Source organism: Protopterus annectens, chromosome 7.part0 (assembly GCF_019279795.1).
Source record: "Protopterus annectens isolate FY-2018-M chromosome 7.part0, PAN1.0, whole genome shotgun sequence".
NCBI lineage: Eukaryota > Metazoa > Chordata > Ceratodontiformes > Protopteridae > Protopterus > Protopterus annectens.
The window spans coordinates 1,634,291,306-1,634,313,505 of NC_056739.1; positions in this window are offsets into that span (position 1 = coordinate 1,634,291,306).

The window sequence follows — 22,200 nt, forward strand, 5'->3', positions numbered from 1 at the left end:
TTTTCTTGATTTCCGTCTTCTTCTGCTTTATTCACATTTTCATAAAATTTCTGAAACATCTCTAATACCTCTACATGATATCTGGTTATCTTTCTTGTTAAAGGCTCCATAAGTTTGACAACAACCTTTTCTACTGCCTAACTTGTTGTGGTAAAACTTATTTTGCTATGAAGTTATCAAAAACAGTTGCTTAACAGCAATCTTTCTAAACTCATGCATATTATCCAGATGCTCCTTTATTTTCTCTTCCCTTATAACCATCAAATAATTTTAACTACCCATTTCATAAATTTCTCTCTTTTTAACAGGTAGGTAGGGAAGTCCCAGTTTGTCATTTGTACTTCATTACACTGCATTTTTATCCCACTTGTTATTGGCACATGAAATAGTTATTGGATGTGTGCCGAAGCTTTCAATTAAATGCATATCTTCCTGTGAAATATAATTTCTGTCTAGTCTAGCCTAGTTATTGTACTTTGTGAATAATATGTACGTTCTCTACCAGTTCCTACTACTGAATTCACGTCTTCCATACCCAATACATTCATAAATGTCTTGAGAAATCTACCTTCTTTTGTTGTATTTTCCATTGTATGTCATTCAGACACATCCTCATTGTTGCAAATCAAGTACTAGTCCCCACTTATAAGTAATATTCCCTGCTAAAAGCTGATTATTTCTCCCCTATTATTTCTTAAGCACCTTAACAACAGTTTTTGGTGCAATATAAACACATGCCAGTGTAACCTCCTCCTTCAATGCCAGTAGGACCTTACTACCACAAATCTGCCATTACTGTCTTTTTCCTCTTCTATCACTATTGGATTTCCTCTAACAATTAATATAAGTTCTCCCCTTTTCCTTGGTCTTTGATATTCTGCTCAATATCCATCCTGAAACACTTCTTTAAAAAAAATTCACATGCTCGCTTCTTTCCAAATGTATGTCCTATAGCATTGCTATTTGCACTCTGCATTTCTTAATATAATTGAATACTCTTACCTTCTGTCTATACATGTAAGGTCATTCCCATTCAAAATAATATGTTTATGATAGCCATTATGATAAGAATTCATTATTCCCAACTATCATATATGACAGATTTTTTTTTAAATATCTGTGTCCAGCTTTTGTTTTACATGCACCCACTAGTGTTTGGCAGGTTTATCCTTTATACAGTCATTTCTTGTCATTTCCTTTTAAACTTGTGTCATATTTTACAATAATTTTTTGTTATAATGAACCCCCCCAAATAAAAACACAGCTCAAAACATCCTCATAACATATTAACTTAAAACAAAGACACTAAGCTATAAATCTTTAAATAACGAAGTTTAACCCTCCTGATAGGAGTAGCTAGCACAAATTGACAGCTGCACTCACAGGCATAAACTTCCCTATAATTAAGGTTATCTATGCTAAAGCTGCCTATGCCCCTAGTCCCACTAACTGGTATTTGTTCTTGTCTTATTCTGTTCCAAGATGTTTAAAGCAGCTTATATGCTTTCTGAAAATATTGTCTTTTAGCCTTACAAAAAAGTGTATTGGCTATCTTTAAATACAAATTTCTAAATTCTAAGTCAAAATTTCTTATTCGCTGGCATCCTAGGCAGTGCACATACTAGCCAGTAACTGAATTTTACTAAAGCATGCAGAATTACTGGGTCTTATCTATCAGTTTCTTTTTTCACACTGGGAGAGCTGAAATTAAGCTGTTGATCAGTGTGCAGCCATCTTGGAAAGCTCCAGTTGTTTTTCTTTCAGCTTTTCCTGGTTAGGGGTCGCCACAGCGGAACTCCGGTCCACTAATGATTGGCAGTCGATTTTTATGATGCCGAGATGCCAGCCCGATGCCCAACCATCAATGAAGGCATGCCTATTCCCACATGTCTTTCGAATGCCACTCGACCACAGGGAGGACATGCAGACTCCACACAGAAGGTGCTCCAACCAAGAATCGAACAGGAGAACCTCTTGCTGTGACATGACAATGCTACCACTGCACCACCACGGCTTCTTGGAAAGCTCCATTAATAGCAAATATTCTTGATACCTAATCTGAAATAGTCTTAAACCTGGGAATGCAGCATGGGGGGAGGGTAGGGGTTGTAGTAGGGGAAAGGTCAACTGGGGGCCCCAACAAAATATTCCAAATTGGGCTTCACAGTTATTGCTAAGGTTGTCCCTTTTAGGGAGAGTACTGGCAATACATGAATTGTCATTAGACTCAGTGTGATTGAAATATCCATGAATTTATGAACCTATAATTGATTGTGTCAGCCACAGTATTAACATGTATGTCAAACTTGAGCTGATTGTTCAGGATTAGGTCTAGGAGTTTCACAAAACTGACCTATTCACCTGCATTACTTTTCAGAGAAGTTAGGTTATTAAAATTACAATTACTATTGTAAGGCTTAAGGTTCTTAACTAAGTAAATGCGGACTTACTTTTCTTAGTACCAAGATGAAGGCATCAAAGCATAAATATTGCTATTAATGTATTGCTAATTTGATGTAGATTAGGCCACTTCAAAGAGATGTATCATTGCCTAGCATTGTATTACACTAGTATTAACACAATGTGCCAACGGATCACTGATAAACACTGTGAAAAGCACAAGGTGAAAATATGAACCATGTGCTTCACCAAGACTTACTGACAGAGGGAAAAACATACTATTACAGCCATCAAAGCCTTTCTAACCACATGAAGAGAGTGTCCATAATCAACAAGAAGATGAAGTGGAAAATCAGGGTTGACTATCAAATGCTTGGAATCAACAGAGAAGTCACCTTCACATTTTTTTATTATAGAATAGTTAAGATGAGTTTAAATGTAATCAACAATCTCAATATTAAGCAGTGTGGTATGTATCATATGAGTGGTTCCAAAGCTATGCTATAAAATCACAAATATATGTATTATGTATATACTTGTGCTTTTTTACCTGGAATGTACTACTGTAAAGTTTCACTTTTAGTCGTTTGGGGGTGGGGGGAGATAAGCTCCCTCCCAGACACCACACTAAGAGAGTGAGAGAAAATACAATAGGAAAAATAACATAGCACAGATTTATAGCGCAAGTTATAATTTAATTAATTATACAGCAAATGCTGAAAGAGATGTCCATAAATATATTTTTAAAACATATGTGAAGAGAAACAGAAAGCCAGCAGGATGACATATGTTTTAGATGATAGAAAAATCACCTTCACATAGAGTAGCACAATGACAACCTTTTTCCACATGTTGGACAATATTTCTTTTTCAACACAATTATAAATGTGAACTCAAGTCAGGTAGGGTATTATGCTGTCTATCACCAGATGCTGATCCAAATTTTAATTTACACTGAAATATACTTCAATAGAAGACATTATATGAAAGGTAAAATGTAGGCACTGACAGCAGGTGAAGTTATTAGCTAAATACAAAGATATTGTTATGTAAATTTCAGAAAAGACTGTGGAACATTTGGGGAAAAATGAGTTGCAATTTGTAGAGCTGGAAGCTGAGTTAAGAAATGGGTAGTGACAAGACAATTCATGTGTCTTGTAGCTTGTATAGGCTGCCACTCATGTTTGAACTTGTGTATGAGTTCAGGAAAGCATCTGTTGTACCTTACCCAAAACGTATTCAAGATAAAGTTAGGTAAATGCAGCAGCCATAGAAACACAGTTAGAGAGGTAGTAATATAGGTTAGGGCAGGGAACAGGAGAAAGTAGGAGTGTGTAAAATAGGTCAGGAATCTGGAGGAAGACATATGTTTAGGTAGTTAGAATAGGATTTTAAGGTTAGGGAGTGGGGGGAGGAAGATGCCAGGGTTAGGGAGTGAAATGAAAGTTTTATGGTTAGGAAGTGGAAAGGGAGTTTTAGGGTTTTGAGGTTGGAGGAGAATTTTAGGATTATGAAGTAGGAAGGGAGTATAGGGTTAATGAGTGATCATGGAATTTAAGTTTAGGTGCAGGTTTTGGAGAATAAGTTTAGGGAGTGATCAGGAATTTTAGGTTGATGGATATGGAATGGAGTTTTAGTGTCAAGGAATTAGAAAACAGGTTAGGAATGGGGAGGTAGTTTTAGGGTTAAAGTTAAGGCTGTTGTAGGGCTATACAATTGAATAGGGCTGGGTATTGGGAGGGTAAAATAGCTAAATAAGATCAAAATAGAGGGAGTCAGAACACTTGCCTTTTTGAACAATTGCTGAGTAAGTGTGCCATGAGCTAATCACATACAGATACTTACAATAAACCCTGAAATCAGGTTGATGTTAATTTCAGAAAGTAATCTTGAAAATTTTGATCAAGTGAGCAATCAAACTGATCAGACTGAAAAAGGTAGCAGAAGGACAGAGATTTAAACATTAAAACTTTTCCAGAGTTTGGGGAATTATTGCTGTCTCAGGATTTTTAGCATAGTATGAAATGTCAGTTACTTCAGCAGAACTCTGGAGAGGAAAGTGATACATCTGCTTTGATTGACCAGACAGCAAGAAGTATTATACTTCTGAATAGAACTGGTCTGGATTGTTTTAGATGTATAAACTACAAGCCTGGAATAACGTGGAGATATTACTACTGCATAAGTGATGTAAAGCAAAATCATATTTGACCAGTTTGTTAACAAACAGCTGTCAGTACACCTTGGCTACAAACTATGACTTCAGATATAATTCTGACTTCTTATAAAATGAATTACATTAGCAATCTTCAGGCTTAACATTGCAAAAGACATGGTGCCAATGGCCACTCTAAGTAATGAATACTGAAAATGAAATTGTCAGGTTACTAGATAAAACAAAAAAAATGCTGCCAATGAAACTCATACTTTAACAAGATAATATAGAAGAAGAAAACAGGAAATCATGCTGTCTCATTAAATGGATGGTACTAGAACCAAGAACATAGAAAAATGTTATGTCTTAGAAAATATTTTAGCATTTTGTGTGAGCAGCACACTGTAAAATATGCAATCTTGGCAATAAAAAAATGTATGTTAACATGGCAGCCATCATCAGGAACAAAAGATTTTGAGACAAAAGATATTTCAAGCAATGGTGAATGCTGGCTGTACACAAGAAAATAAAATGCTAGACAACTTCAGGTAGAATGCTACAATACAGAGACAGGTTTCATAGTTTTCACTCTGCCTAACTGTTGAGAATTTAAGAATCTTTGAATACGTGTCAGTTACACAATTTAGTTTGTCACAGCATCAAGTAAAGAGACATCATGCCAGTTTTAGAGCTTGTGTTTGGCCTTAACATTGTATTGGAATCAATAAAGTGGGACAGCAGGTAGCGCACTTGCCATTGGTTCAGAAGGCTGTGAGTTCTATTCCCAAAACAGATTGCTCTATTGTTGACACAAGTGTAATATAAGTGGGGGGGAGTGTGTCATCATCTGGATGAGTTTTAAACTGAGGTTATATGAGTTGGTGGTAGATCAAGTGGATGTAAAAGATCCCATAGCACCTCATGAAAACAGTAGGGTAAGTTCCTGGACACCCAGGACAAATTGCCCCTAGTATTATAAATACTTCCTCAGGTCTTCCCTAAATAGAGGCTACTAACCTACTGAGTCTAACCTGGTCAAAAAAGGATAAATAAATAAAAAAAGCCTACTCATCTGGAATATGACGAATAGATGACTAAAACAGAATTAGATCATTCTCATCTACCTCTGTTTGCAGCCCTTACTGTTCCAGTTATTGAAAGGTACTGAGTGTTTCAGTTAAGTGGTCAAGTGGAAAACAAAGCATAACACAAAAAGGTTGTAAAACCTAATTTTCCATACTGAGTTTGATCCAGCATATATGTCATTAAGCTAGCATGGAGATAGCACTTACAGGTTTTCCTGTGAGTCCATAGTGGGCTGAGCCAGTACTCTATGTATTGGATAATGGCTTAGTGTGTGTTTAATGGTCTTGAGTTTAGTACATTCTATGTCTTAGGTTGTGCATTACTGATAGTTATAAATACTAAGTCCTGTTACAATTAATACAAGATGACTAAATTCACCAGCTAAGAGAAAAATTGTTAAAATGCGGTTGAAAAATGAAAGGATGATGTTATTTGTGCACAAGAGTATAAGACTGCAAGGGCAGACAGTCACACTTCTTCTTTTAGGATTACGCTACATAGCTTATATTCAACATCTAGAGCAGGAGTTGCAGTTTTCGTGGAAGAGCACAAGAATGTTGTTACTGGCAGCCAACGTTAGATTACATTTAATGCACCTCCATCCAGGTTGTATCTCTGAAAGCAATGTATATGGGTTTAATGGTGACTCTTCCAAGCTGTTGTAGTCACAGACACAGGAATGAGCTATTCTCCCTTATCTTTTTTTCTGCAGACTTCATTGTCGTACGCAATTCAGTGCATTGTAACACTGAACCATCTTCTGAGATGCAAGGGAAAGTGCAAGGAGTGTCTACTTGTATGCCAAGAACCTAAGGTGAAAAGACATCTGGATGGTCTTCCTACCAGATACATATAACCTTAATATTATAGCACCAGGAGGCTACAGTTCCGTATAGTGATTAGTGTTTGATATGCTAGTTAGAGAGGTACAGGTGACTAGCATCATGCCAACCCCACTCACAGATCATTAGGCAGCAACACTTACATCTTCCCCATGGGATAAGATAGACCTAGATATGCTTGGAGGCCCCCCCCCCCCTCTACACTTGCTGACTTGGAGTTGCTGCAGGATAAGCTAAGTTATGGAATGATTATTCAACTCAGTCACTTAGGCATATTCCCTATTTACCCTGTCTTGCACTCACTAAAGCTGGATTTAATAGATCTATGCAGCTGGGTGAGTATGAGCAGATATGACTTATAAAAAAAAAGATTTAGTGAGCAGGTAGACATTCTCTGACAGCTATGCAGACAAAGTAGGTTCATAGGTAAAGAACTCCTTTGAAATATAGCTCAGCTCACTTACAGTTTTGCTGGAATATGTGTGACAAAACACAGCTGCCCATGAGAAGGGCATAAATTAAGTATTCCGCCCAGAAACAAACTTGGAAAGATGTTGGCATACATAATTAAAGCGAGGAAAGCTGAAGGAAATGTAACACACATTAGGCTAGGGAATATGGGAAAAATCTTAGTTAAGAATAAGGAGATTATCAATGAATTCCTGAATTTCTGTGAATCACTATACTCTGTGAAAGAAGCTTAAGAGCATTGCACTAACTAGAGCTAAAACGCTTCTACAAACTGTGGGTCTCCCTGACTGTCAGAAACTATGAAAATGTCACAAAAAGCCAATCACTAAGAAAAAACAAAACTCTCCATCAGTGAAAGTCCCAGGGCAAAATGGTTTGAATGCAGAAGTACAAATCTGGCTTCAAACTTCATTTCTCCAATAGGTATACTTTCTACCTATTTCCTTAAGGATGGACTGTTAAATGCTTTGTCAACAGTATTTGCTACAATAATGTTAGCATAACCAGTGATGGACCCCAGCATAGTTCAAAACTACAGACAAATATCCGTACTCAATAAAGGCATAAAAATACATGCAAAGATCTTAGCAGAATGCCTTAAAGAACTCAAGCAAAACATTAATATTGCACACAGAAGTGGCATTTGTGAAGGGCGGTCTGGTACAGACCACACTGGACACTAATAATGTACACATGGGGATGGCTGGGATGGAGATTTACTGCCAATCCTGCCACAGCCAAGTGACTATTTGAAAAAGCCTTTTACATAATATTTGGGCTTACTTATGTCTTATTTTGGAATGCATGATGTTCCCAAACCCTTTCACTGAGCCATCTTGCCTTGAGTGTCCAGCCTCTTCTCAAGTATTCATAAATAGCTCACTTTCCAGCACTTTTAATTTACACAGAGGAATAACATTAGTCTGTCCACTATCACCAACCAAGAATTTTTGTAGCAGATGAACCCTACATTGAGCTTTTAACTAGCAAAGAAGTAGTCAAGGAATGGGAGTTGCATGGTTTACAGACCAATGCCCTTCTTTTGGTGGTGATTGTACAGTGCTTACCAAAGACCTGTTATGAGATATCCCTGTACTAATTAAACTGTCACAAACTTTACTAACTGGTCAGGCTAGAAACTTAATTTGCAAAAATATGAACTTTTTGCTGTGAACTTAGCCACTCAGAATCTATGATTAGGTCAGACTAAGCCCCCATGGAAGAAGGCAAGTTGCCTCATTGAATACTTGTATATACTTCTGAACTTTAATATTGAAAACATAAAATATTTAAATATAAAGAAGATATATTGGAAAATAGTATATGTTGGCCCACTGCTGGAGGACACTGCACTTTTCCTTACTTGTTAGAATTGTTGCAAGCAAAATATCCGTTGCCCCATTGTTGTTTTATGTCTTTAGGCATATCTCTTTTGCAGCAAGCAATAAATACCTGGATAGGATTTCCAAACTTAACATTGTAATGTATCTGGAATGGTAAGGGAAGGAGGTTGAAAACAGTATTTGAAGTATCATCCACTACTGTAGTCACCCCAAAAGTTGTGGCACTAGGTTCCATATATCCGTATACAGTTTTTTTGGGGATATTATGCCCAACTATCTTCTATATAGGCATTACTGATCATGAAAAAGCTGAAGGCAGATACTCCTTGGGCTATGTCATGGTACCCTTAAGATCTCCCCAAACAAAGTATTGTACTTAATAAACACGACCTATAAAGTGCTATAAAATCATTCGGCATAGCCATAAAGAGATATGCAGTACAGCAGAGCCACTTTGGAGCATTCCCAAAATGAGAGTTGATGAGGTTCCAACTCCATAAGGAGACCAAATCCAAAGGCATCATGTTGGCAGAAGGTGTTCTACAACTACAAGTGGTAGAAGAATTACATCTTTTCAGCATATATGGGACAGGTGGGATATACCAGCCTCTTCAATGCAGCCATTCCTCCAGGTGTTTTTCCATTCAGACCATGAGGGGGACTCCAAATAAGATAGGTAGGCAGTACTAAATTAAGATAGCTGAAATCTGCCAGCTGTTACCAAATCCCTTGATAAAGTAAACTAAGGATAAATTGCAAGAAAATGTTTTCTAATTTCATAGGGATCAAATGAAGAAATATTCTCTTCCTTTATGAGGTTGTTAAAATAACTTAAAGCAAATGTATATAATTGTAAAAAAATGTTTGTTATTCTGGTATGATGGAAATTGGACCACAGATAACAGTATGATAGATTAGTCCAGTATAGTAGAGATCTGTGCAAGATTTGATAGAAAAAAGGAAGATGTCATACACAAATTCTCATCTTGTATACAGGTCAATATTTTTTGGATGCTCCTGACAGTGACAACTTGTGAATACTTTGGGTTGCCTGCAATGCGTGACTATGTATGTGTCTATCTATATGTGTATGTGCTTGTGTTGTGTGCATGTGTATTTTTGTATACAGCTGTGTGTATACTAAGATCTTATTTTTTATTTTTTGCATTCAGAATAAGAATATTTACTCCATTTAATTAGTGAAGGGTGAACAAATGAGAACTCTCCAGTAAATGAATATCAGAAAGTTTGGTACTGATTTTTTTCACAATAAAAACATGTTTATTGAGCATTTGAGTTTAATTTTAAACATTTTGCAACAAATACATCATCATATCAACATAAAAAAGAATATATAACAATGAACATCAGCTCCCAAAACCCATTCACACGTTAGAAATATGCACATTTTATACATTTGACTGCATTCCATATAAAAAAATCAACTTTAGCCAAAATGTTAATGGTGTGTCTTTATCTGAGACAAAGTTGTGTCAAACATGTCATGTGTACTTACTACAGGACCCACCATAGCTTTCACAGGCATTCTATTCAGATGTGTCAATCTTTTGGTAGTAGGTTCTTAGGGTGTTTCCATTCTGAAGCAATGTATGAACAGGTCACTGCAAATAGCTGAAGCTCCCAGACCTAGAATGTTACACCCAGGCCCTGAATCATGGGGTGACCAGTTGTGAAAAAGATTGAGGAAGAGCATGGAATTATCTCAAAGCATTCACAAGGTATCTTTGTCAAGTCAGGAAATATGATACACTGACAGAGTTAGGGAATGATAGTGGTTGAAAGATAGGAGTTGAAACTCACACAGTTTCACTTTTCAAAATACTATGCTCTCTTTTTACATTTTCTAGACTTTTGCAGGAACTTTTCACAGACTGTGTCATACAAACATAGGAAACATGTAACTGTCACTAAAAAGCAGTGTCTGATACTTTTAATGAAGCTTCTTATATTTAATACTATTTCTCACCACCTCCATTCTTAGTGAATGGAATTATGATCTGATATATGTGACCACTGTGTATTAATCTAATCAACTGTGCCTTTGAAGTACATTATGAACAAATAGTAGTTTTCCATAAGTTCATAGGTTCCTAGGTTCATAGATAAGTATTGACTATCGGCCCAGGGGCCTAAGTAAGCCTAGCCAATAAGGCTCCCTGGCTTACGTGACTCAAGAAAGTTAATTTCCTGTGTCCCTGTCAAACAGAGCCACAGAAGTGATCCCTGGGGTGTATTTCCAATTTCCCATCTACTATCAAGATTTTTCTTGAAGAGTGCTAATGAGGAACTTTGCTTGACACAGATGGGTAACTTGCTCCTGAGTATAGGAATTCCCTGGGATAGGAATCTATCCCTCCAGCATGTCCTGTTTATTGTGGTGACTTAGGTCCCTAGAGCGTGTAGCTCGGAGGGATTGGGATTTCTTTAGGTGTAGCATGTCCAACAGCTCTGGGTTTAACATAGCTTTATATGTTAGGCAGAGATCTCCTAGGAGTAGGCGATATGCTACAGAGTAAAGCTAGAGTTTTTTGAGATGGTCAGTGTAGGGCATCTGTTTGAGGCCAGAAATCATCTTTGTGAGGTACTTCTGTGGCCTTTTCAGCTGCTGAAGATGTCTTGTGAGGTACTTTCCAAAAGGGGCATTGTACTCTATAATGGGTCTAATGAGTGTCGAGTAGAGGGGAACAATGACCTCTTTTTTCCTGGATGAGAACCCTTTTGTGATGAGATGTGCCACATAGAAGGAATTCCTGACTACTGTGGTGATGTGATTATCAAAGGAGAGACTACTGTCCACCTGGGTCCCAAGGTCTCTTATCACACATTCAGCATTAAGTAGACTGCCATTTATGTGGTAGTTCATGGGTACAGAGTTTTTACCAAAGGGGATGACAATGCACTTTTTGGCATTGAGCTTGAGGCCATGCCTCTGACACCAGACATCTGTCTTAGTGAGCCCTTCTGTAGGATGTCCACATCATTTGAGGACTCGACTATGGCTTCTAGTTTGCAGTCATCTGCAAACTTTGTTAGCCAGAGGCCTTTTGTGTTAGCCTGTACTTCAGAGATGTAAATACCAAACAGGAGAGGTCCCAGGACTGAACTCTGTGGTACTCCACTTGTCACTGGTTTGATGTCAGATTTGGAGTTTGCAACTTTTACAGTGTGGCTTCTGTCAGTGACCCAGTTGACAACCCATCTTGTGACGTAGGGATTTATACCTAGTTTAGTGAGTTTAGCTATAATTCCAAAATGGGGGATGGTGATGAAAGCCTTGGCGAGGTCAAGATAGGTTGTGTTAACCACTTTACCCTCAGCTTTGGTGGCTGCCTCAAAGAAGTCGATCAGGTTCAAAAGGCATGATCTACTTTTCACAAACCCGGATTGGGTGGGGTCCAGAGTTTGGAGATTACCAATGACTTTGTTTATGAATTCCATGATGATACATTCCATGGCCTTGCAGACCAGGCTCGTCAGGCTAATAGGGCGATAGTTCCCAGGATCAGTGGTGGCTCCCCCGTTGTGGAGTGGGATAACTGTTACTGTACACCATTCAGTGGGCACAAAGCCTGATGTGAGACTATGATTGAACATGGTGCTTAGGTGGGGAGCCAGCTTGTTCTGAAGTTCGTGTAAAATGCAGACTTGGATGCTATCCAGTCCCATGGATGCTGTATTTTTGGTTTTAGAGAGTGTAGCTTTTACCAGAGTAGATGTGATTACAGGGACTCTGCATTCTTCCTGTATAGATATGGGCCCTTTAGGGAGTGAGAGGGGGTTAAAGTTAGCACTGAACCTATCTGCCAGGATGTTGGCAATATCAGTTGGTTCTGTAATTTTCGTGCCATTGTGCTGTAACTCAGAGCAGATCTGGATCTTGCCATTGAGATTCTTGACATAGCTATAGAATGCTTTGTGGTTGCCTTTAGAATCAGTAGCAATTTTGTTTTCATAGCTAGACACACACACACACACACACACACACACACACACACACACACACACACACACACACACACACACACACACACACACACACACACATCTATTCAGCACTATGGATGGAAGTATGGGGGGTAGGTGAAAGGAGCACTGGGCAGGGGTATTACACTTAACATTAGAGAATGGGCAAACTGTACATCGGTACCCTGAGTGGAGAACAAATGTTTTCCAGCATGGTATTAATGTTACAAGTAATGCCTTCTAAAAAATTAGTTCACCACTTCACAGCAGCATATCAAGCTGCCGTGGAGCTCAGACTAAAAAAAAAACTAACATCTGCTATTAGATTACACTTATTAAGCAGCACTTTTGCTGTTTAGCGAGTGTAAAAAATAAACAGAAAAAATTGTGTGTGTGGTATATGCATGTATATGAGTGTGTTTATGTTTCTGTCTAAGCATGTGAGGGAATGTGTGTCTAAAATCAAAAGAGACTATATGAGAGAGAGAGAGAAGAAAGTGTGGGTGATCTTGTGTGAGTGAATGCATGTATTAAAGCAGAGGAGACTGTGTGTGAAACAGATCGAGAGAGAGTGAGAGCGATTTTGTGTGAGTGAATGCTTGTATGAAATCAAAAGAGACTGTGTATGAGAGAAAGAATGATAGACAAAGAGTGGTCTTGTGTGAGTGAATGCATATATGACAGCAAAGGAGACTGCGTGTGTATATGTATGTTTGTGTTAAAGCAGAAAGAGACTGTATATGAGAGCGAGAGAATGGGCTCTGTACAATTGTTGTGTTTTACTTGCGTATTCATTTTTTTAAGTACTATATCATTTTTTGTATATTTTTGATGTAAAATGCTTCCTCCAACACCATACTACTGTAAATTTGAAACATTAGGCAAAGGGACTACTTTATATCAAAGATATATATAACAAAATAATATAGTACTTAAACAAATAATAAGTAAAAAACAACAATTTTACAAAGATCCCATTCTCTAAGCGCAATAATGCCCTCAAGGTTGTATGTTAATGGTAATTAACACCCTTCCAGGGGTATAGAGGCCTCTGTCTGCAGTGTCGGGTCTCATAATACCCCATGGGTGGGTGTTAATTACACATTAACACATACCCTGTTGGGCATTATTGCTTACATATCACACAGTGATGTTTCACGTCATAACCTACATATATCTGATTTAACAAACAGTATTTAATTAGACGTTGAGCACCAGCAGACAAGTTCGCACTGCCTTGGATAAAGTAAGCTTTCCAACATAGAAGCATACAGCTAATTAAATAAACAAGATGGGTGACTAAAAAGATGAAACAATGAGAACTGAATAACACAGACAGAAGTATAAGTTAATGTAAGACAGTTAAAAATAAAGAGCTCTTTAGTAAACAAAAAAAAAAACAACATATATACATTAGTCTTATCAGAAACTGAAATCAACACGAACAGGAAAGGAATGAAGCAGTTTAATTTCAGGATGTTTCTAATGCAGTGCAAGAATTCTGGACAAAGCCAAAAATAATAGGTGGAGGCCCAAAATCATGAACAGATTTTAAATATTGCTTTTAGAAACTTAGAAAGTTGCTAGAATAGCAGGTTTTGTATAACATGCATTTGCTGAAAGATATGAAGCCTGAAAATCAAATGTTTGTCATTATGTACTAAAATTCTCCTATAAGCAGACATTCACCCTAATTCTGGCCCCGCGTATCACAACCAACATCAAGGCAATTCTCTTCCATGCACTATTCTAACCCCAAAACCGTCAACCCCCAGCCCTGGCAATCTAACGTTTGTGCTACAAATATTAGAAGTATAAGAATTAAACTACTGAACTACATGCCTGAATTACCCAACACAAGCCTGATGTTCTCCCTGTAACTGAAAACTGGCATAAAGTCAGCATAAACAACTTTGAAATTACACCACCAGTGATATTATCATCTGTAATGACTGCATAAAGAGGAAAAGTGGCTATATTTCTTTAATATTAACCAACACATTGCTATAATATTTCTTAACAACTACCACATTTCCCCCTACAAAAAATCTATAGTAAAATTCAGTTCAGCAGAGCTTCTTACTACTTTACCAAAAATAAACAAATATAAACAAATATGTATTATAGTCCTTTGCATCCGTCTTGGTAAGAGTACAGCTATACTAGATGCATAGAAATTAAGTGTGCGTCAGTTTTCTTACCTTTGCACCGATTGCATATCCCAGCTAAAGTTTATAAATTAATTTTTGGATTTGTTGGCTGAAATGTTTTTGGCAGTAAACTGTCAAAATGCTCTATGACATAACCCAATAGAGATATTTATTTATTATTATATTTGACATTTGTTAACTGGGTTAGTTCATCTGAGCCAGAAGCCCATTTTCAGTGGTGACCTGAGGAGAAAAGCTCCATAAAAATGAAATACATAAAATCATGGTAACAATAAAATCACAGTAAAATAAAGTTACAGTAAAATAAAATCATAGTAAAAATAAAATCATATAATCTGAAAGATTAGTCTACAACAGTGGGCCATTGGAAGTATCAGGCTGACAAGCTGTCTTATATTCAGGTGCATTACATACAACTTCTAATTGTGGTAGCATAATGTAGCCCATATCCACAATTCCCCTTTATTATATCATCCTTTATACTATTGCAGACAGGATGATTTACACTCTCCATCTTTTGATAAATCAGGACTGATGTACATTGAAATCCTTGCGGATAAAATATCATTCATGAGTGCCTTTTGTACCCACCATTCTGCACACTCTACTCTGTGGAAAAGCATTGGTCTACAGCTTGCAAGACAGCTTTCTACAACACCATTTTTGTAACTGCAGGAACACAGACCTTCAGATGCTAATTCAAGGCATATGGTCTGCTATATGCATATAGTAAATCCAGCATTTCAGATGAGTTTTTGTCACAGTGTGGCCCTGTTCTACCTCTCATTTCAGCTTGGAGATTATTTGATCATTTATGTTAAAGCTGTCTAGGATACAGTTGCACTAAGTCTTCCTTAGAGAAAGATCGACCTGTACATTACCACTCTGATTGTAGAATAAACATTCTCCAGCAAGGTGTTATACAGGTAATGCCCACAAAAAAAATGAGTGTACCAGAGCATATTAAGTTGCCATGGAGCTCAGACTATAAAGGAGAAGACCACCATTATTTTACACTCTTTAAGCAGCGCTTTTGCTGTTTAGTCCGTGTAAAATTAAAAAAAATAAATTAAATTAAAATCAAAAATAGAAAAGTGTGTGTGTCTATGTGTTATTTTGTGTGTGTGTGTGTGTGTGTGTGTGTGTGTGTGTGTGTGTGTGTGTGTGTGTGTGTGTGTGTGTGTGTGTGTGTGTGTGTGTGTGTAAGACAATGAGATTGATTGAGCAGTGGCAGTAGCAGTTAAGAGGTATGAATACCTCTCTACTTCTTAGCTCAAGAAATCTGGGTAAAGTCAGAAAGAAATCTGGATAAAGTCAAAAATAAAGGAAGAACAAAGGCTCAGATATAGGAATGAATTTTAAATACTGCTCTTACAAAATTAGAAAGTTATTTTAATAACATGATTTGTGTTAGCATGCATTTTCTGAAGGAAATAATGTATGAAACTCAAATGTATGTCATTATTTAGTGACTTCAGTCTTCAGTGATTGGCAACAAATCACAATTTTAGGAGTAATGGGCCAAAAAAAGAAGTAAATATCTTGATATTTTTTGAAAATATTATATTTTGGGTGTAAAACACACCATTTACACATACTACAAGTATGAAACATTAGGCAGAGGAACTATTTTACATCAAAATATATATAAAAAACAATATAGTATTAAATTATTAAAAATAATTAAGTAAAACACAATTTTACAGACAGCCCATTCACTAAGTGCAATAATGCCCTCCAGAGTGTGTGTTACTGCTTAAATAATGCCATTTTGGGGGTATAGAGGTCTTCTTCTTGTGGCATTGGGCCCCATAACCCCCTAGGATATGTGTTATTAACATAGTAACACACACCCCGTTGGGTATTATTACTTGCTTAGGCCATAAGTAAAAAAAAAGTTATGTATGTATATATATATATATATATATATATATATATATATATATATATATATATATATCTACACACACACTGAACACACACTTGTGTGTGTGCATATTTATCTTTTGTATTGTTCCAGCCATACTGCATGTAGGGGAGATGTAGACTCCATATACTTGTATATAAAACAAAATTAAAATGTAGTGAAATTTAACAAACTCTGTAGCATAGAACCATGAAGTCCTAACTGTGCTGCAGGCAAATGGAGTTCAATTAGTGTCTCTTCAGCCTGTAAGCCATGGCTAGGGGTGATGGGAGTAAGAGGCCATTAACAGGTCACCATTCTGATGTGAAGGACTCAGTTCTTGCTCACCACATGGGTGACAGATAGCAGAATCATGTGTTCATCTAGTAGAATTCTGAGCTTCGCAAATCCATGCTGCCATAGTGCATCTCCATGCTGTGAAAGGGAAACTGGTTTGTGGAGGAAAGCTTAACTTCTGAAGGCAGCAATTGCAAACTTGGAAGAGGCACCAAGGGTTGTTGGGGTTCTTCAAATCTGAGAGAATATGCCACTCACCAGGAGCACCAACCTGACCCACTGCCTATATCCCATCTCTTGACAGGGAATGGAGGGCCAGTTCAACTTCTGGCATGAATGAATTGTTTGTAGGGATCTTGCCAAGCCTTGTAATACCTAGCTCCTTTTCTTCCAATCTAATAGGCCAACTAGGTAAAGGTACAGGATCTATTAGGCAAGGTCCTAGGGGGGTAGGGTAGGGAAGGGAAGGGAAGGGAAAGATACAGTGAAACTCTTGTTGGAAGAATGACATTCATATGCAGTTAAATACTGTAAATTTCATATTGTACACAACTGTAGGGGAAATTAGATCAATAGGTAGAACACAGACCTTTGGTCCAAAATACTGTGGGTTCTGTTCACACAGCAAATTGCTGAATTAATTTTCAGAACTGATACTGCAATTCAGCTTAAGAAGAAAGCTGCACTCATAAATGTGCCATTTTTTTTGATGAGACATTGAATCATCTTCCTGAGTCAGTGTTAACACAGGTGAATGTAAAAGATCCATTGGCACTTTTCAAAAAGAGTAGGGGTCCTTTATTTATATACAGAAATAACTCTTATATACGAAATATGTACATATGTACAAATATACATATACAAATATGTTTACACATATTCATAATTTCCTTTATGATCATGCTAAATTTTCATTCCTATTAGAACTCCATTCCCTTTTCCATAGCTACAATCAGATTTTACTAAACATTGTTGCTAAAATCCTTTAACCATTAAACATAATTTCATTTATTCTTTCATTCCATATAACCTGTATCACCCATATAACATAAAATAACTTTGTATCTATTCTTTTATCATATTCTTTACTTCAGTTCTTACAATGTCCATCTTTAATCATGTCCATGTTTATTTTATCCACTTCTTTTATATCTTCAAAAAAATCTTCTTAACATAGTTTTCCCAATAGATTTTTTGCTCTTTTACATTTGAAAAACAAATGTTCCATCTTTTCTTGTGCTTGACAATGTAAACATATTCTATCATTTTTATTTTTATATGGCATATTTCCTCTTACTGGCTACTTATATATTACCAGTCTCCACCAAAAATCTTGACATTCTTCTTTTTGGTTTGCTTCTTATTTTTATAGCTTTAATTTTTCATCTGTCAGATTTCACAATTGTTTTACATAGTAATGTTGTATCATTACATTCTTATACCAGACTTTTCTATCTTTTACTATATCACCATTTTTTATTTTCCATATTTTTTTCTTGGTAATATTTTATTTTTTCATTTATACAATCTTTTTCTCTTTTAATATTTTTTATCAAATTTATATTTATACAGTTTTACTACTAACCTCTTATCTTTTTTTATCTATCCACTTTAATACATTATACAAATGTAATGAAGCAGTGTATACCACTGGGTTAATTAACCCCAAACCTCATTCTTCTTTATTTACAAACCAAACTATTTTTATTGGGTTTAATCTAGAACCCCATATAAATAAAAAAAATCTAATAATTCATTTTCAAATACTGTTAGCAACATAAATGTGCTTGGTAAGTATGTTTTTTCCGTCAATACTGAAGTTAGCAAATAAGCCTTTTTTCTGCATGATAATGTATTTGTTCTCCAGTAACAATATGTTGGCTTTATTTCTTCTAATTTTTTTTCCATTGAATTCTACTTACATCTTTATTCCCAAATGTTATATTTAACAGAGAAATTTCATTAATTGTAACATACATACCCTGATCTTTACTACAAAACCTAAATCTGTACTTTTCTCTTTATTTAAAGTCATCCTTATCATGTCTAGACACTCATCTGTGCAAAGTACTACTTCCTTTATCCAAAATTTTGTTTTGCAATAATTATAATACCATCTGCATTTGTTAACACAACTGGAATTCTTAATCCTTCCAGTGTTACTTACACTGCCCCCTTCATTTTGTAATTTATTTCACATACTATCACATTCATAACAAATGCAAAGAGGATGCAACTCATAGGACATCCCTGTCTTACACCACTCTTCATATGTACTTCTTGACATAACAAGACATTTACAAGTATTTTTACCTTATTAATACTATACACTCACATACATAATGTCCTAACTTTCTCAATTATATTATATTATATTCTTTTATTATTAATCCATAAGATTTCATGTCCAATTGTGTCAAATACCTTATTAAGGTCTACTGTCATGATTTTTGCTTAATCTTTTGTGTTATAATATCATCCACAGCTTCTCTAACTATCATTAATAATTCTTGACAACCCTTCCCCTTTATACTATATATGCTATCTTTGATAATATTTTCCATTTTAGTTTCAAATCTCTTTTGTCTTATTTTTATAAAGATCTTATAATCATTATTCAATATTATTGCTCTCCATTTTTTTTAAGTCTCTTCTACCCTTTTTTCCATATGCATTTAAGTATTCTACTACATAATTCTTTATATGTAAAACATTTATTTAAACATTATTCAAAATCTTTAAAAATAGTTTTTCCAATCTCTTAAATTTTTATACATTTCATAACCTATTCCATCTGGGCCTGCAGCTGAATCTGTTTTTATTTGTCCTGATATGTTATCTAAGTCATTTAAAGATATCTTTTTTTCCAGCTCTTCATTCTCTTTTTCTACTAACTTTTTTACTTTTCATGTTTTTTTTTTTTACTATCTTCTTTTTCATTAAATATTTCTTGCACATATTGTACTATACTATTTAGAATGTTTTTCTGAGTTCTTTTATTTCTCCTTTTACATTTCTTATATCTCTCAAAACACTGCCATCTTCTTTTACTAATCTGCTTAAGTAACTCAATACATCTTCATATTTTTATTGTAAAAAAAATCTTTGATTATATAACAATTCTTGTATTTTTCTTTATTTCTTTCATATAATTATTTTTCTTTGTCAAAGTACTTTCTATTATGTTCTAAATCTTCCAATGCATTATTATATATTATATATTTTATAATTTCTTTCTCTACTTTTCTTACATCATATTGCCATTGTAAAACAAAAATTCTACATTTTCCTTAAATATCCACAATTCAGGTAATTTTTTTTATAAAATAATTTCATAGTAATATGATCTTTTCATAATTGTATTACTAATCTCTTTCCCTCTTCAGTGCATGCTTTCTCATTTATTCTTTTTATTCCTTTGCTTATTTTTATATATTCCTTGTTTTCTTTTATCTCTAGCCATATTGCAAGATGAGCAGAAAATCCTGTTTCAACTAAATCCCCTTCTCCTATATCTAAACCTTTTGATACTGTAAAATAATCTATTTCAGTTATATGCATACCCCTTTTGTAAGTCCATGAAGTTTTGTCTCAAAGATTTAACTTATTGCATTTTATAACATCTAATATTTTCTTTTTCTTATATAATTTCCTTCATTTTATGCTTGCTTCTTAAATTATAATTAAAGTCTTGTTATTGTAATATTCATATTTATCACTGCATAGTCTAAAATCTGATAAAATAAGCTTTCTTTTCTGTACAGTTAGTATAAGTTTGGTATATGTATAGTTTTTCTGTTTCTATTTTTAATAGAATATTATAATCCCAACCACCAGTCCACAAACCCCTTTTGTCATAAACGTTTGCAATATTCAGTAATTCTTTACATAAAACATTCAAATGACCTTTCAAAGTTTCTTTCTCTACCTCTGTTGTTCATGAATCTTTTCTTTTTTTATGGATGGCACAGTGGTGTAGCAGTAGTGTTGTCACCTCAAAGCAAGAGGTTCTCCAGTTCAATTCTCAGGTGGCGTGCCTTCTGTGCAGAGTCTGCCTGTCTTCCCTGCATTTGTGTGGGTTTCCTCCGGGAGCTCCGGTTTCCTCCCACATTACAAAGTATGCATCTGGAGCATTTCTCAATGGGCCTCCACTGAAAATTGGCTTCATTCCAAGTTGGACTCTCCCGGTTAATAAATAAATAATAATTTTCTTTTCCTGTTAATTACTTTTATTATATAAAGATTCCATGGGTTACAGTCTTTCTTTTTTCATACTCTTCAAGAAAACTTTCCATTGGAAAAAAACAGTCAGAAATATAATATCACAATATGTCTATTTGTTAATAAGAATAAATGCCATTACCACATGTGCTTTTACACCCAAAGGAGCTATTAAATTGTCCCACATTTCATACCTGTGCATTTCTTTGTCTTCATTACTTTGAGTCCCCTCCTCATACTTCCATGTTTCATTTTCTTCTCCCTTATTTTCTGCTACTCCGCTTTTGACTTCTTTTACTTTCTCTGTATATGTTGTATTTTCCATCTCACCACTATTCTTCAGGATTGTCTCTGCATCCTCCTTTTGTATTTTCTCTATAATCACCCGCCCAGGTAACATCTCCTTCATTTCCTGTCAAACTTTGCACCACCATTTATTTAAGTAAATTATCCCACAACCCTTGCAACTGGAGGGTTGTAATTATACATCCATCATTTGCTGACTCATCTCCATCAAATAGGTTTGCTTGAAACATTTCCTTAGAATTCTGCACACATTCTTGGTTCTTGATGTTTGCTTTCACCTTCATTTCTTTCACTGTTCCATCATCTCCTTCTCTCTCTATCTGCCTCCCTGCTTCTTTGAGCTGCCTCTGTGGCTGGAATGGAAACAGGAAGTGCTCCTACAAAATGATTCCTACTCACAACAATGATGAGTAGGGGAAGCTTCTCAATGCTTTCCCCTAGTCAGTATGGATACCATCTTGGGTATCCCATAAAACAGTCTGTTGGCCTAAAGGGACTAATCAGGTAAAAAAAGTGCAAATAAATAAATAAAATAAAATGGCACGACTGCTTTTATACATCTAGAAAATGTAAAATTTTAGAGCCTTTTGCTGTCAGAATTTGGCAGTATTTTTTTGTTTCTGTGTGGGGTTATTTGACCTCTGCTGAAAAGGCTGGGTGAAACTAATGCCCAAACTGCATGCATGCTAAGTTTTTATCACATCAAAAGTTAAAATCCTGTATAATAATACTTACATGTTTTTTCATTTGTAAAATGTTCTGACTAAAATGTCATTGAGTTGTTCAATTAAAATGAGCAGCTAAAGTTCAACTGTACCGAAATTTCTGAGGAAAACAATAGGAATTTTATGTGTAATTTATATCTGCTTACCCTGTTGTTACTTCCATTGAACTTCACAAAGAAATCTGAAAAAGGGACTGTGATATAGCCTTTTGCAGAGAGCAACTAATGGCACCAGTAGTTTTGTTTCATATGATCCGAATGCCACACTGTCATATTTAGCGTTATATGTAGATT